The sequence below is a fragment of the Taudactylus pleione genome, unplaced genomic scaffold, assembly GCF_031769625.1.
Source record: "Taudactylus pleione unplaced genomic scaffold, aTauple2 ptg000370l, whole genome shotgun sequence".
In the NCBI taxonomy this organism is placed as follows: domain Eukaryota; kingdom Metazoa; phylum Chordata; class Amphibia; order Anura; family Myobatrachidae; genus Taudactylus; species Taudactylus pleione.
This window is the reverse complement of record NW_028284771.1, coordinates 3,729,611-3,747,645: the sequence shown is the minus strand read 5'-3', so window position 1 is coordinate 3,747,645 and position 18,035 is coordinate 3,729,611. Positions and strand designations below refer to the sequence as shown.

General features: G+C 46.8%; 1 protein-coding gene across 1 annotated transcript in view; it reads right to left on the bottom strand.

Moving 5' to 3' along the window:
* LIX1 (limb and CNS expressed 1) overlaps window positions 1-18,035 on the bottom strand; it is a 304,166-nt gene that overhangs the window by 246,184 nt on the left and 39,947 nt on the right. The gene's annotated exons all lie outside the window — the stretch shown is intronic.

The window sequence follows — 18,035 nt, the reverse complement described above, 5'->3', positions numbered from 1 at the left end:
AGGGCCTAATGCCCTCGCCAGCAACAAAGCACAGCACAGTACTCACAGATAGGTTTTTCAAGTGTCTCTGAGCAAACTCCCTGCCTGCTCTCCCAGGTGAGACACTCAGCCCTAAACACACTAGGCTTATATTGGCCACTCTCAGGTGGAAAACTAACAAGCCTGTTACCAGGCTGCGAGAACCAAAACCTGGAGTGGCCGTGGGTGGAGCCCTCCCTCTCCTCTCACCCACAACCCCCAGGTCCCAAACCGGCTTTTCAAAAAACCGAAACTCAAGCCTGCTACACTGCAGACTTTCTCCTGGGGGTTTAAAACACAAAAGACAGGAATCTGGGACAAATGTACCTGCCACAGACCACTTTACCAGTGATCCTATCACATATCCCCCCCTTTGTTTCGACCTGTGGGGCGGAACAACTGAAGCCTCCAAACAATGAACGCGTGACAACGCGTCAGCATTGGCCAGCTGGCTTCCTGGCCTGTGTTCCACTGAAAATTTTAAAGTTTGTACTGCCAAGAACCATCTTGTAATTCTCGCATTACTGTCCTTATTTTCAGACATTCACTTCAGAGGGGCATGGTCAGTGATCAATTTGAACTTTCTTCCGACCAAGTAGTACCTGAGAGCCTCTAACGCCCACTTTATGGCCAACGCCTCCTTCTCCACTGTGGCATAGTTTCTCTCATGTACATTCAACTTTCTGCTAAGATAGAAAATAGGGTGAGCTCACCCTCCTTGTTCTGGGACAGGACCGCTCCTATACCTACTTCTGATGCATCGGTTTGTACTATGAATTCCCTTTCAAAATTAGGAGTCATCAGGACTGATTGGGAACACAACGCTACTTTCAACTCCTGAAAAGCTTTCTCTGCCTCAGGACTCCATTCTACCATGACTTTTTGTTTGCCTTTGGTCAGGTCAGTCAGTGGGACTGCCATGGTGGCAAAGTTGGGTATAAACCTCCTGTAGTACCCCGTAATTCCCAAGAAGGCTCTCACCTGCTTCTTATTCAGAGGCCGTGGCCAGTTTTCTATGGCATTAGCTTTATTGAGCTGAGGCTTTATCAGGCCTCTGCCAATGGTGTATCTTCCTCCATGCCTAGACAACACTTTTTTGGGTTGGCTGTCAAACCTGCCTTATAGATGGAGTCCAACACTGCTTGTACCCTGGGTAAGTGAGACTGCCAATCAGGACTATGAACGACCACGTCATCCAGATAAGCAGCCGCATACCGTCTATGGGGCCTTAGAATCCTGTCCATCATTCTTTGGAAGGTAGCAGGTGCCCCATGTAGCCCGAAGGGCAACATCTTGTACTGAAACAAGCCCTCTGGCGCTGAAAAAGCTGTCTTTTGTTTGGCGCTCTCGGTTAACGGTACTTGCCAATACCCTTTGGTTAGGTCAAGAGTGGTTAAATACCGCTATTCTTTCAAACGGCACCTCTATGATAGGCAATGGAACTAGTGGACCCTTAAAATGTGGCCTGGGAGCATGATACTGACACTCAGGGCAGGATGCGCAAAAGTCAGATACCTCTTTATGAAGCCCGGGCTAGAAAAACCTCTGCATTATTCGCTCAGTGGTTTTCTCTACCCCTAGATGGCCTGCCGTTATATGACCATGGGCCAGATCCAACACTGTTCTTCTATAGGCTTTGGGAACTATTAGTTGTTCCACAACATCTTCCCCCTTCTTAGTCACCTGATATAACCAATCCTGACACATTGCCATGTGGGGATAGGACAAAGGACTATCAGGGTCTACGGGTTTACCATCAACTACTTTTACATTCTCCCTGGCTTTTACCAAAGTAGGGTCATTCAACTGCTCCACGGCAAAGACCTCTCTTCTGACCTCTAAATCAGGCAGATGATCACCTGGCCCAACAACACTTCCCACCTCAATGGGAGGCACATCAGTTGGCGGGCCACCATCACGCTCCGCATTCTCTAGTTCGCCAATCATAGTAGAAAAAGGGAATAACTCTGACTCAGAAGAAACTCCCTCCTCCACTACATCGACAACCTTCTGAAATGGATCGGTGTTGTTCACTTCTGGAACAAAACGGCTTTCCCACAACTTCCAGAAGTGAGCAAAGTCTCTCCCCAATATTGCATCGTACATCAGACCATGTACCAAACCTACAGAAACTATAGCAGAACCACATGGTGTCTCGATGTTCACCTCGGCAGTAACATAATATCGAGTATCCCCATGTATGCAGGTCACACCAACAGTTTTCCCCTCACGCCGCAAGGGGTTCACCAGCTCAGCTTTTATAAGTGTCACCAAGCTACCAGAGTCTAACAGTGCCTCTACTCGGTTGCCATCTACAGTGAGTACACACATGTGCTGATCAGTCACAGCCTGCTGGTCAGCCGTACAGGCTATCTGTGCAAAGAAAGACCCCCTGCGGTAGACATGAGCAGTATCACATTGCATAGGTTCAGTTGTAAGTGCACAATTAGCGGCAAAATGGCTGAAGCCACCACATCGGAAACACTGAGTCATATTAATGTCTAGTCGTTTACAGGGCAAGAACCTTCCCGGCCTGGCAGGCCTGTCTCCAGGTTCTACACCCTCAGTCTTAGGTACATTCCACCGCCCAGCACCCTTCTCCCCTGGAACAGTCTTATCAGTGTCTGTGGGAGTTCGCCGGTGCGCCATCGGGGCTCGGTGGGGCATACTCATCAGCTCCTCAGCCGCCACGTACCTCTCCACCAGCTCGACCAACTGGTCCGCGGACTTAGGGTCTGCATGGCTCACCCACTTGCGCAGAGTCGCAGGTAACGATCGTAGGTACCGGTCCATCACGACCCTTTCCATGATCTGTGGTCCCGTCAGCGTCTCGGGCTGTAGCCATTTTGAGGACAGATGGACGAGGTCATGCATCTGTGAACGTGGAGGCTTGTCCATATGGAACTCCCAGCGGTGGACCCGTTGGGCACGAACAAAGGTGGTGACTCCCAAGCGAGTTAGGATCTCCTGTTTTAGTTTTTTATAGTCCTTGGCATCAGCCAGGCATAAGTCAAAATAGGCCTTTTGTGGCTCCCCAGACAAAAAAGGTGCCACCAGACTTGCCCACTGCTCCTTGGGCCAACTCTCCCTTTCGGCCGTTCTTTCAAATGCGGTGAGATAGGCCTCCACATCATCGCCCGAAGTCATCTTCTGGAGGAAGTGACTGGCTCGTACGGAGTGAGTGGTGGTGGGAGGACCAGTACCAACATCTCTGGGCCGGGCGATCAGGTGCTGTAACACCTCTTTTATGGCCTGGCTGTTTTCCGCTAAGGCCCGGCGGGTTTCCTCGATGGCAACCTGTTGTTGCCCCTGGGCTGTCTCCAAGGCGACAGTTGCACCCTGGTGGATTCCTGCTGAGCTCTGGTAGATTCCTGCTGAGCTGCTGTAGCTTGGAGCAGGGCTTTAATAATGTCCTCCATTTTGTCCTGGGGTGTAGGTTGGAAGCTGAACCTTGCCTCTCTGAGCATGGGCTGACGCCTCCTCTATGGGACTCCAAGGACACAGCGTTATTTCCACACTCACAAATTGGGTGTCTGTCCCTTTAATTTTTAAACGGAAAGTTTTCCTCTTGCTGCAACTTCAGTGTGTGTGGGTGCCCGCATTCTCCACCATATTGTGACACAGTTAGGTTAGGGGGTCCCTCTCCTGGGTAGAGGACTCCTTCCTTACACACACACACAGCAGCAGGGAAGCAGCACACCAGTCTGGAAGCAAGTACAAGCTGGTCGGCGCCAGTCTTTATTGTACAATGACAGAAATATAAAGAAAACATAAATATAAATCCTAGCCCTGTCGGGGCACTAACTTCACAGGTAGTTCCCTCACTACCAGAACCTGGCAGGGCCTAATGCCCTCGCCAGCAACAAAGCACAGCACAGTACTCACAGATAGGTTTTTCAAGTGTCTCTGAGCAAACTCCCTGCCTGCTCTCCCAGGTGAGACACTCAGCCCTAAATACACTAGGCTTATATTGGCAACTCTCAGGTGGAAAACTAACAAGCCTGTTACCAGGCTGCGAGAACCAAAACCTGGAGTGGCCGTGGGTGGAGCCCTCCCTCTCCTCTCACCCACAACCCCCAGGTCCCAAACCGGCTTTTCAAAAAACCGAAACTCAAGCCTGCTACACTGCAGACTTTCTCCTGGGGGTTTAAAACACAAAAGACAGGAATCTGGGACAAATGTACCTGCCACAGACCACTTTACCAGTGATCCTATCACAATATATATATTAGTACATTACGGCTGTTGATTTAAGAACTATAGTCCCGACTCCCATATGATATGCCTCTGGCTGAAATCAATGGTTTCCAAATTGAAGGCTCATTCACTTAGCAGCAGTCACACGTAGTTCTGGTGAACCCTCCATACTGTGCGAGCAGAGGCAAAAAAACCAAAAACACATACTGTACAGCATGCTACTGTCATGGGTAACTTCTCCTCTCTTTAGAAGGTTGATACATTTATTACTAAAGATACCTGTAGACAATCTAAAGCACAAGTCACCTACCCTTTAAACATTTGGGCAAGAGAAGGGCTAAACACCATTAGATCCCTGATCTGAACACTGAAAAACAAACTTATGTATTTTTACTTGACAAATCCATATTTGCCTTTATTCATTCTCGTTATTTAGCTTTCTTGTGGACTAGCTCACTGTACTCTGGAGGGAAAGGCTCCTACATTTCCTGTATCTTTATAAAGCTGCTATTAGGTCATTAATAAAATACTCAATTGAACCACTGTCATCTATCATGTATATACAGTATAATAAGTATTAGAATTTTTAATGCAAAGGCTATCAACCTCCCTGGGCTACTCTATGGGGCTGCAACTCTCATCAAATTGCCCTATATGTAATATAGCCAGCAGTAATGTGTCACTGTACCAATGTCTTAGGGACTGCCTAAGAGAATCAAAAGAAATGAAAAATGTGCCTAAGATGCCTTCTTGATCTATGTGCAGCAAAATGATAGTAGACCTGAGCGTAAAAAAAGCAATTGTTTGATTTCATAACAGCTGGTGCAGAACTTTCGCTAGTAAATGATCTTTACGGCTGATCTAAATTTTCCGGTACACTAACTACAAAAAGCCTGAAAGCCCAGTGTAAAATGCTCTCTTCATAGGATCTGCTCCTAGGCAAATGAATCTTAAAAGTCTCTATGAAGGTTTAAACAGTTCGCTAGACAGGAAAGCAAGATCGGAAACATATTCCCTGTGCACTAAAACACATTTTAAACTATGGCTGTGCTCATATATATTCTACAGGTGAAGCAGCAGCCAAAGGCTCGGGTCTAGAGTAACAATTAATTATATTACATGTACAAAGGTAAAAAATACAAAACATGCTCCTGGCATTAAATTCAATTACATGGTTTTGGGTACTTAGATAAAAAATAAAAAAAAATAAAAACTTTACAAAAACCATCAATGATCCATTATTAAGCATTAAAAATGTTTTCAACATATGAGTGAATGTGTGTTGTGATTAAAATAGTATTTTGACAGAGGGCCTGAATTAACCTCGGATGCTGGACCGTTTCAGCCGCTGTCGTCCAATGGTTGTTGTACTGCGCAATGCGCATGCAGTGTGGGGCAAGCAGCAGCCTGATTGACAGGCTGCAGGTGTTTGGAGGCGGGAAGGACGCATGTTTCAGAAAACAGAGGCATGTCGCTTCTGCTTCTGGGGCATGCGCAATCCAGCGACTGCGTCGTCGGATACAGCTTCCCTGCCCTCAGCAGCTGGACAATCTGAGCAACCCGAGGGTTTGGCAGATATCCGATGACCCAGGCGATGATCGCGTTGGTGATCCTAAGCTGCATCTTAGGAAACATGCAGCGAATCTGAGAAGGCGGCAGTGGCGTTGTTAACATAACTTCTCAGACCTGCTGCTACTGAAACTAGAGATGAGCGATTCGGATTCTGTGGAATCCAAACCGCTCCGAACACTGGGGATCAGAGTCCACCCGAACGCTGTTCGGGTGTTCCCGCCTGACTCGGCCGGGACGGGCCGCAGCTCCCTGATGTCGGATTCTCACAAGAGAATCTGATGTCAGGGCTCCTCTAGTTTAGGGCAGACCGCTGCCATACACAAATCAAACACACAGCCGTCAGCGGCAGCTGCATGTTTGTAATAGCAGCCAATGAGAGTCAGGCAGACTCTCATTGGCTGCTGTACGGAGGGAGCCGGTTGGAGCTCACTCATGAGCTCCGTCTTCCGGCTCCCTCATCAGCGCGTGACAGCAGAGCAGAGCGGACGGCGGCGGGAGCGGGGATTCAGGTAAGTTTTTTTTTATGCGTGTGTGTAAGGGGGCATTAATGGGGGGTATACTACTACTGGGGGCCTCCTAGTGGGGGGCATATTACTACTGGGGGCCTGCTAATGGGGGGTATACTACTACTGGGGGCAATGGCGGTTCTAGGGGTGGGCTAACAGGGCGACGGCCCCTAGAGGGCGCCACTGAGTCCCCAGAGGGTAAAAAAATTTTAAAATCCCATAAAAAAAAAAAAAACAGCGCCGGTCCCCCCCGCCCGCTGATATTTATCATCAGCAGGCACCCGGCTTCCTCCCTGCAAAGGCAGCCGAAGCTCACTCCAGAGCTCCGGCTCCCGCATAGAGCACTATGGGAGGGATGTCATGACGTCTCTCTCATAGATCCGTGGTGGAGCCGTGGTCGGCCCGGACGGCAGAGGATGCAGGAGCGGGGCCTAAGGTAAGTATTGTGTTTGTATTTTTTATTTTTCAGAAGGGGGGCATTACTACTAGGGGCATGTCTATAAGGGGGCATTACTACTGGGGGCATGTCTATAAGGGGGCATTACTACTGGGGACATGTCTATAAGGGTCATTACTACTGGGAGCATGTCTATAAGGGGCATTACTACTTGGGCATATCTATAAGGGGGCATTACTACTGGGGGCATGTCTATAAGGGGCATTACTACAGAAGGCATTACTACAGGGGGCATGTCTATAGGGGGCCCCTCCCCCTAGGGGTGCCTAACCTTAACCCCCACGAAACCTAACCCCGCTACACTCTCTAAACCTAACCCTCCCCCCCATTTCTAACGCTAAGGGCGTCCTGGACACCTCGTTTGGGCTGGCATCCTTCTGCATTCCGGCATCGTGATTAAGATAGGCGTCGGTATTTCGATGCCTATCTTAAATCCCTCGTCGGGATTTGGATGTAGGTATTGAGACCGGTGGCATCGCATCCGCCATTCTCATAACTACATCCCTCCTGAACAAGCCACACAGCAGAATTAATTGAGTTATTATTGAGTTATCATTATCTTTACAGCTGTATTCCATTAATATATATTATATGAAATGTGAATAAACAAATACAAATTGAAATAGCAAAGCAAAAGCAGAACTTGAACATTGTAGTGCCTTAAACATTATGGGCTTGTGCAGAGTTGGATGTAGATGCAAGTTACATCTTTTATCCCTACAACTTGCTCTTTTTTAGGTGCTCATATGAATCCAAACATTTTATCCGATTTTCCCTTGGTCGTGGAGTCCTTATAACTGCATATTATTTTTGCATATATTTGATTCTTTCTTACTGCAGAATCCTCCATTTTCAGTACAGATGTGACGTTTCTGAAGTCCCCCTGGATTGTATTTGATGAAGTACTTGAGGAACATCCTACACAAGTTGAGAAACTGGACGACCTACTATAACAATAAGATACAAAAATGTTCTCTCATAAAATGGGTTTTGTAGACATTTCATATGCAAAATCTACTATATAATATATGTGATTGAATGGACTGTATTTAAGGATAATTGTTTATTTATGGTTGAATGTACTTTGGCTTAGAGACTACAATGGCTTTTTTTTTAAATAAAAAAAAAACTGAGTAGCGCACAGAAACTGTATTTATACTGGGTGGTCTTGTCAATGATTTTACGAATGTAATTTAATTCCAAGTTACTGCGCTTCAGTTCTGAAGCTATCTGGATCAATCTGAGGAATGCAAAAATCCTTATATAGCTGGGTTTGTGCGCAAACCCTTCAGAGTCACTTAAGCACCTGTGTTAATTACAAATTAGTTAACAGTGACGGATACTTTAAAAGAACATTCATTTAGGGGTCTATTTAGTAATCTGTGGTTATATAAAAGTCTGCTATTTTCAGCAGTAGAAAATGAGTCATAACAACTGTTTACTAGGAAATAATTATCAGCTGCTCGGCGACACTGACTGGCAGTGTTGAGGGTCCTATTGTCACTTAAATAGCCAGTCATTTCAGTGGTATACTAACAGTTAACCCCTTCATACATCTTTGACTTTCAAATTACCCCTAAAAAAAAATTATTGCTTTAGAATTTCCTCTATGAGTTTGTGTTTGTTTTATATCAACTTAAAAAAATGCTGTATACTTATATAAATTAAGCATTAAAGCAACATATCAGACTATGAAATGTACAGATATGCCCAGCAATAGTGTTGCCGATGGTGCGGCAAATCGCGTTTCGCATAGCGCGAGCCGCACCCCCGCGAACGGGTAAGCGCACTGCGTACGCGCCTCCATCGGAATGAATGGTGCTATTGCAGTATGCACCATAGCATATGGAGTCACATGGCATGATGCACGGTCACATTTGTGGCGCAAACAGGCACAATGTAACTGGATGCATCTGTAAATAGCAAGTTGCTTTTAAATATGCATCATAGTATACAGTTGTCCTACAAATAATTATCTCTTTTTCAAAACATCTGTGGAGGTTGCAAAAACTATGTCTGCCACTTACACACACAGGCTCACAGCTGTCAGAAATTTCATGCCTCTGTTTTTTTATGGTGATCATGCTGATCCATGACAGTGTACAGAATTCTAATCATTAAAAGCTGCCTGGAGAAAAAATACAATGTAGCAACATTGCTCTGTGCTATGTTAAAGGCCCCCATATACGGAGCAATAAAGCAGGTAATCCGACTGATTGGTGCGATTTGCCTGCTATATCGCACCGTGTATGGCCCGGATGTCGGGCTGAGCTCGCTCCCAGGGGGTCGTACATCGCACCCCCTGATCCTTCTACAGGATCAATTGATCAGGGGATGCGATGTGCGATCCCATTGATTGCTATGCGGGTGAGGGAGGGGGGAGCCGACATATCGGGCGGTCGCCCATCCGATCGCACCGTGTGGGCGGACCGCCCTTTATGTGGGATGGAGGATCCCCTGTCGCCTCACACAGTGACATCGCAACGTGTGTGGAGGCCTTAATATTTAACATATTTTTGCTTTAAGTTTGGCTGCTGTAATATATTATGAAAATAAAACATCTGTATGCAAGGTAATATTTGATAACTATATGATATATTGTGACATTATCATACCTCCAAACATCGAATTGTTTTTAGAAAGTTGGGACATCCAAATATGGGGACATTCATATCACATTGTGCATGACTACATCCCCTAGGTACATGCATAGCACCTCCAAAGTACTAGGCTGGCCCCAAGCCCCTTCTGTACCCTAAAATACAGTCCCAACAGTGGCAACCATAGCAACCAATCAGAATCTACTTAATATTTATCTTGCAGATTCTAGAAGATAATAGCTAGAATCTGATTGGTTGCTATGGGCAACATCTCCACTTCTAAAGACCAGCAGTTTAGTAAATAATAAATATACCCCTAGTTGTGCAGTCTTGTTTAGCAAGGGATCCTCACAGAAGTAATGGAAGCAGGTGGAAACTGAAGAATAATACCTCAGAAAAATGTGTTAAGCCCTTTATTGGAATCTCCTTTGGACTAATGGACTACTGGATACCCCTAACCAGTGGCGTCCCTCCCCACGGTGTCACCCGGTGCGGGGAGGGACGCACCAGGTGACACCGTGGGGAGGGACGTTGTGTTGCAAATTAGGCGTGGCCTCATGGGAAGGGGCGTGGCCTCAAGGCCGAACCCCTGTGGTCCCATTATCACTGGGAGCCTGGAGGCAGGGGGGGTGCGTGCAGTTCCGGCCAGCTCCCACACAGTGTGAGAAGCAGAGTGCTGCTATTAATTATACAGTACACCACCCGGCTCCTGTCACTGAGGGTGAGTCTGCACCTTGGTGTCACACCTTGGAGGGGTTGTGACACTACTGCCCCTAACCATCACTCTCTTCTATCCTGGGATAAGCAAATCACAGATTGATTCCAGCCAGTGAAAAGACCACCTGCAGCCATTACTTCTGAGAGGATCCCTTGCTAAACAAGACTGCACAACTAGGGGTAAATTTGCCCATAGCAACCAATCAGATTCTGCTTAACATTTAACTAGCACCTTCTAGAAGGCAATAGCTAGAATCTGATTGGTTGCTATGAGCAACATCTCCACTTCTAAAAACTCTCATCTTAGTAAATTTACCCCCTAGATCTTGGACTGGTAATATGCTTGGATGACACTTGTGCTTCCCAGTGAGACATTTATTTGGACAATTGCTTGAATATTTAAAGCACTAAGAAGATTTGGGGTAATATATCCAGAGTGCCTAAGTAATCATGCATGTGTTTTATGCTTATTTGTATTGCTGTTGATTATTTATATTTATCAATATTTTTTATATAGAATATTTAAGGAATCAGTATGATTCCTGACTGCGGCAGCCCGACAGAGGAGGAAATCCCGATTGTCTATTAAGGCGAGTATAACTAACCTAATCCCCCTCCCCCTAACCCTCCCTTAGGGGTGCTTAACCCTAACCTCCGCCCCAAGTGCCTAAACCTACCCCCCCTTCCCCTAGCCTAACCCTAACCTCCCGGGGGATGCCTAACCCTAAATCCCCCCGGGAGTCCATAACCTTCGATCGGTAAGCCGGGTGTCGGGCTCCCAGCGTAGGTCTAATGACAGGCGTCGGGATTTCGATGCCTGTCATTTGTACCTTGCCGGGATTAGACAGTTGGGAAGCCAGCGGTAAGTATTGCGACCGCCGGCTTCCCAACTGCTTCCCATATTTAATAATTACTTTTATTATCACCAGCTGTACTTTATATTTTGAACCTGTAGTGCTGACATACCTTCATTGATTATTTAGACCAGGGATGGGAAACCTCAGGCCCTGGGGCCGTATAAGGCCCCTGGAATCATTTGGTCTGGCCCTCTGAGCTTTTTTTTCTGCTAGCTTCATCTGGCTAGCAGGGTGCCTAGAATGGAGCCTTATACAGCCAGAATATATGCAGCAGTGCCACCTGGAGCGCCCTTAGGCATCGCTGTAGTCACCGGCGATTGTGGCCCCGCCCCGTGTGATGTCACATGGAGGGTCATGGCCTGCACAAGGGCCCTCGTATAATGTTATATGTATCAAAATGGCCCTCGGCAGAAAAAAGGTTCCCCACCCCTGATTTTGACCTTTCAACTGCACCCAAATTGGGACAATGTCCTGGTAGTAATCAGTACAGTGAGTCTATCCAATCTAAATCAGTGCAGTTGGAGGGTATGCATTTCTACATACAAAAGTCAATGATAATATATTACATCAAGCAATATAAAGAATTTAATAAAAGAGTAGATTGTAATTATCCACTCATAATAACATCAAATAACATGGCGCCTGGTTCAGCAAGGATCGCAACTGCTAATACGCAGATTGTTGTGTACTGCGTAGGCAGCGCAGTGCACATGCACGAACCAGCCACTGTGATCGGGACGGCGATCACAGTGACTATGCAGACCCATCGCAGACTGATTGACAGGAAGTGCCGTTTGTGGGAGGTGCCGGGGGGGTGGTTGGAGAAATGCAGGCGTGCCAGTGTGTTTAACGCTGCTGCAGGGGCGTGCATAAATTATCCACTGCAATGCCCTACGCAGCTTGTGTACTCTGCGTGCAATGGTGTTAGCAATTTCTGAGTAACGTCAGGCCTTGTGCAAGTGTGCGTGAGGCTGCGATGGTACTCGATGTTACCGATGGGTTTGCAGTCTTGCTAAGGATTACGGATGTGTATAAGGTAAAGTGGGCGTCCTTATGGTGTGCTGCGACGGCATAGTGATTGCAGAGGATTAGCATACTATCAGTGAGACTGCGTGCATAATCGCTATTGCAATCACAGTTGCGATCCGTAATGAATCAGGCCCATGGTTAGACGTCACTGTAGTTATATAGTAAGAAAATGTGTTACAGTAGCTAATAATTATATATTTATTTGTGAGAACTTCTGAATGTTGTTTGTTTAGTGGGAAAGGGGTGGTGTATCAGGTATGTGGCACTTCTGGTAACACTAATATGGGGCTTCTCCAATGACAGGTCAAACTGGCAAAGAACAAATGCAAGATGCTGATATTTACAGTATGTAAACTGTCAGTGCCATTTTATAGCAGAGTATTTTTGACCATTCATTTCCAGCTGAAACATATTTGTAATTTTTCATTGTTAATGTTTTTTTTCCTTTTTTACATAATGTTCCCCAGTGTCTGTAACTTAGATCATGCCTTACGTTCTGTTATCTCCAAATGTCATAACTATTTACATACCTAACATTACAGCCCAGTGAAAGACGAGGACCAAATAACACATGGACGTATTTATCAAGGCCAAACGGGGACAAAATGAGAGATTAATATATTTGAAGAAAGAAAATACATTTCCAGTGTGATAAAAAATACATGAACCATTTGCCCCAGAGCTGACCCAGTTTTCCTTTTTTGATTAATATGGCCCCTTAGCTGGGACATTTCCAAAGGTAACAAAAAAGAAAGAAAATGTGTATTGCTTTCCGAATAAAATATGACTTTTCTTATTTTATTAATAAGTGAATGAAAATCATTATCAGATAATTGAGTGACTGTAACCGTTTCTATGTGTAAAACTGTATCCTGTACAGTAGTGGTGCACAATCATTTTTATTCTTCTGATGGCTAAAGGGTCTATTTATCAAGAGGTGAAAACCTTTTTCTCTGACATTTTTTGCTACACAAAAGAGGCTTTAACAGCTTCCTGCAATTTCTGAACAATGGCCCTCATTCAGAGCCGTACGCTCTGAGCAGAGCGCACGCTCTGAATTAGGGCCGCCCTCCATAAAAATGGAGCGTCCTCCTGGACGCTCGTATAGCTGTGGGTCACCACCCACAGCCTATACGAGCGTGCAGTTTGATGGCCGCGATGGTCGTGACCATCGCAACTGCGAGCCGGAGCCTGCGGTTGAGGTTTTCAACCGCAAGCTCCGGAGTGATTTTGGCTCTATCAGAGCCAAAATCACTCCCACTGACATCACTAGTGATGTCAGTGGGCCGGCTTCTGACGGGAGGCGTTCCCGTGGGAACGCCCCCGTCAGGGAGGCACGCCCCCGGCACGCCCACCAAAGGGGGTGTGCTGTCAATCAACATCAACAGCACGCCCCCTTTGATCAGACACAACGAGCGAAGGACTTTCCTTCGCTCGTCGCATCTGGCGCATGCGCACGACGGAGCTCCCTCCGTCGTGCGCATGCTCAGTGCAGAACATCGACCCACTTGCGAGCGGACAGCCGCTCGCGAGTGGGTCTGAATCAGGGCCAATGTTATCACGGAGGAATTAATGATTTCTCTTGCAGGGCCTTTAAAATTTCCAATGTACTGTGTCCCCATAGTCTGTTACGGGGACTGCAATCTCTGTGCCTGATTCAGAATTGTACTGAAATGCGATCGCAGCTGCGATCTCTCACGGATCGCAATAGCAAAAATATGCTAATGTGTCCAAAGCTTACAGGATCATATGGACGCCCATTGCTGCCTTCCTATATCCCATGACGTGCAATAGCATGACCATCGCTAACGTCGACGCAGATCTGGCAGCCACGCGCTTCCGAGTCAGTCTGATCTCTCTCAAACACTGCGGCTCTCCTGATAGGCTGAGGGCTCTCATGTTGCAAAGGAGATTGCAATAGCTAATTTCTGCAAACTCATGAAACACAGTTTGCCTAGCAACCCATGTTACTTCCCCCCAAACGCTGACTACCTGTTACTCACTTAGCAAATGTAATTCCAAATAAATCGCAGTGTGCGCGCAGTGCGGCTTTCGCTCATGCGCAATGGCTAACAATCACTCAATCTGCGTAAACATCTGCATTTCAGTACAAATCTGAATCAGACACTCTATGCAATTTACCAAATTGCATAGATAAGCTCAGGTTTGAGGTGATGATATACTTACATAGGTGGCCACCAAAGTCCGCAGTTCTCTGAAGAATACTGCTCATGTGTGAACACACATTTCGTACATGCTCAGTAAGGGCTAATTGTGTGAACATTTACTGGTATACACGGCCTTAATGCTCTATTCATGTTACGAAAAACAAAGAAGTCTTTCACTAGAGTATTACACTGCTGATGAAGGTTGTGTTTCAAGCAGAATCGCAAGGATGGTTGAGTTTGATACATTGCAGCAATACTACATTCTATATATCTGTGGTATTCAGAGAAACAGAATGCTACGTGCTGCAGTGAAACAGAGATTTGTGATTAAAAGAGCCCCAAGTGCCAGCGTGCAATTGTTCTGGGATTGCAGGTGCCAGTGTGCCATTGTTCTGGGATTGCAGGTGCCAGTGTGCCATTGTTCTGGGATTGCAGGTGCCAGTGTGCCATTGTTCTGGGATTGCAGGTGCCAGCGTGCCATTGTTCTGGGATTGCAGGTGCCAGTGTGCCATTGTTCTGGGATTGCAGGTGCCAGTGTGCCATTGTTCTGGGATTGCAGGTGCCAGCGTGCAATTGTTCTGGGATTGCAGGTGCCAGCGTGCAATTGTTCTGGAATTGCAGGTGCCAGTGTGCCATTGTTCTGGGATTGCAGGTGCCAGTGTGCCATTGTTCTGAGACTGCATGTGCCAGTGTCCCATTGTTCTAAGACTGCAGGTGCCAATGTGCCATTGTTCTGAGATTGCATGTGCCAGTGTGCCATTGTTTCGAGATTAATGGTGCCATTGTTCTGGGATTGCAGGTGCCAGTGTGCCATTGTTCCGGGATTGCAGGTGCCAGTGTGCCATTGTTCCGGGATTGCAGGTGCCAGTGTGCTACTATTCTAGAATCCCCCAAAAGGTAATTCCCAATGAGGTGTACTGCATATTTGACCACCAGCAGGCTGCACAAAACCCCATTGTTCTGAGACTACAGTTGGTGTACTGACTCAGGTTGTGCACTTCTGCTGCACAATCTTGCAATTGAATCCATATATATTTTAGAATTACTATGAAACATTCAATAACATTTTCAAAAGGAATAATTTACATACATTAAGGGACTGAATCGCATATAGCAGTGAGTTTATGTAAATACCGCTACAAACTCCTTCCCTTGCGTACATCTGCGCGGCCGAATGTGCAAAAACGGAGATGCCCACTTTTAACGTCCACAAACGCTGTAATACCCATTAGTGAGTCTTTATATGCCACAATCGCTCGCACCATCCCTATGGCAGGTGTAGGTTCTCCATCTGACCATTGCCTCTAATGCTTGCAGCTGAAAATGCAGCCGCTTGCATTGACACACCCGCGCCACTCCCATTTAACGTCCACTGGGCCTGATTCAGAGGCCTTTTTTTTGACCCGGCCTCCTGGCCACTCGCTAAGCTGTGGGTGACCACCCACAGCTTTTGCGAGCGGCCAGGTGATGGTCACGACCATCGGGCTTGCGAAGAGACCCTTGCGGTAGGGTCTCGTTCCCGCAAGCCCAGTGAGCTTCCTGCTCTAATAGAGCAGAAATCTCACTACTGACATCACGAGTGATGTCAGTAGGGCCGCCCTCAAACAGCAGGCGTTCAGGCGTTTTGACCAGCCACCCCCCTACTCCCCACCTACAAAACAGGGCGAGCTGTCGATCAACATCGACAGCCACCCCGTTTGTAGAGAGCCCCGGAGGGAGTGAATTTCTCACTCGCTCCGGGGCTCGTGCACACCGCACGTGCGCAGTGCCCCACCATTGACCCGCTTGTGAGCGAGTCTGAAAGAGGCCCCCTGTACGGATCATTTTTGTGTGCACTAGTAGCCAGTGGTTAAAATGGTCCTAGAGAAGTGATGGAATACACCCCCCTCCAGATTAAAAATATATACATTTGTGCATTCTCCCCCCGTTTTTTTCAATAAAGGGACAGCGCACTTCGCAAAAAGGGGCGTGGTCTCAAAAGAAAGGGGTGAAAGAAGCACAATCTTATTCACATTACACCACATAGTAGTGTCCCTTATTCATGTTATGACACACAGTAGTGACTTATTCATGTTATGACACACAATAGTGCCCCTAATACACATGGGACCTCATTCAAGCTGGTCGATGGTGAGGGCCTGCACTCGCTCCGGGGCTCGCTACAAAAGGGGCGGCTGTCGATGTTGATTGACAGCTCGCCCCGTTTTGTAGGCGGGGTGGGGGGGGTGGCTGGACAAACGGAGGCGTTCCTGAACGAACGCCTGCAGTTTGTAGGCGGCCCTACTGACATCACGAGTGATGTCAGTAGGGAGCTTCCTACTTGGTTAGAGCAGGAAGCTACCTGGGGCTTGCGGTAGACGAGACCCTACCCCAAGGGTCTCGTCGAAAGCCCCAATGGTCTCGACCATCACCTAGTCACTCGCTAAAGCTGTGGGTGGTAACCTCATTCACTCTGAATGAGGTCCATACCCACAGTAGTAGTGCCCCTAATACACATAATGCCCACAGCAGTAGTGCACCTTATGCAGTGCCCCCAGTAGTGGTGCCGCTTTATACAGTGCCCCATTAGTAGTGCTCCTAATGTAGTGCACCTAATACCGAGGCCACAGTAGTGGTGCCCCTTATGCAGTGGCCCCAGGAGTGGTGCCCCCTATGCAATGCCCCTAGTAGCAATGCCCCCAGTAGTAGTGCCCCTTACACAAAAAAAACACAATACTTACCTTAAGTCCTGCATCTGCTGCCGTCCGACTGCACAAGTGCTCCTCGGAATTATGGGAGAGACATCATGACGTCTCTCCCTTCAACCAATGTGGGAGCCGGAAGGCGGAGCTCAGGAGTGAGCTCCAGCCTCTGTCTCCAGGGAAGGAGCAGAGTGCCTGCTGGTAACAAAATCTTAGCGGACGCCCGGAACCTCCCTGCGCGACTGGACGGGTAAGGTGGCTGGAGGAGACGGAACTAGTTACGCCTCTAAATAGAACTGACGGAACGCAGTTCTGCCCTACTTTAACCCCTGCTAGTAACCACCTCTCAGTCACTGCCCAGAAATGCCCATCAGTTTTCCTCTACCCATCTGATACCGTCTGAATCAATTGCAACAACGCCTTTGTGTCTACACTCTGTGTAACGCATGTGTCATAGGGGTTCTCGTGTATGCGCACTTGTAAATAATCACTCAATTACGATTACAACGGCATTGTGTGCGGGTTCTGAATCAGGCCCTAGAAGTGGAGAGGCTTCATACAAAGGTGCCATTTTGCTTGCCATGCGCATGCACTGGAAGATATCCTCAATCCAACAATGGACCTTATTCAGAGATGTAGGCAAACCCAATGGTGGGAGGACTGGGCATGCACAGGATGTGTACTGCGCAGGTTCAGGCCTCCAGCTGCAAGTTTACTCGCAGTGCCACCAAAGCCACAGCATATCAGTTTGCGGGTGGCAGCGAGGGCTGCCCGTCTGCCTCTCAGGTAAAACTTATATAATAATAATAATAATAATAATAATATCTATTTTGTGCTGTTTGGGGAGAAGGAGCTTACTATGGAGAGAAAAGGCAACTGAGCATTCATAACCGTCTTTGCCTTGCAAGCTCCGTTATGTCAATAGATTACAGCCCTGGAAGAGTTATCTTTCACCACGATGATAAGGCACAGACAATTTCATTGGAGTTGCTCTGTGAAATTACCATTGATAAATTGCAGGGAAATCCGAAAAAAAGAAACAATAAAATATAGTTGTTACTGCAAACATTGGGCAGACATTGATAAATAAACCCATAAATGTGCACATAAAAAAAAATATATATATTTTACAATGCTCTTAAGTCTACTTAAGGTAAAAAGATACTGTAAATAGACTACACTTTTAAGACTTTGCAGAAAGAACTGCATTTAAAAAAATTTATTAAAATCAGA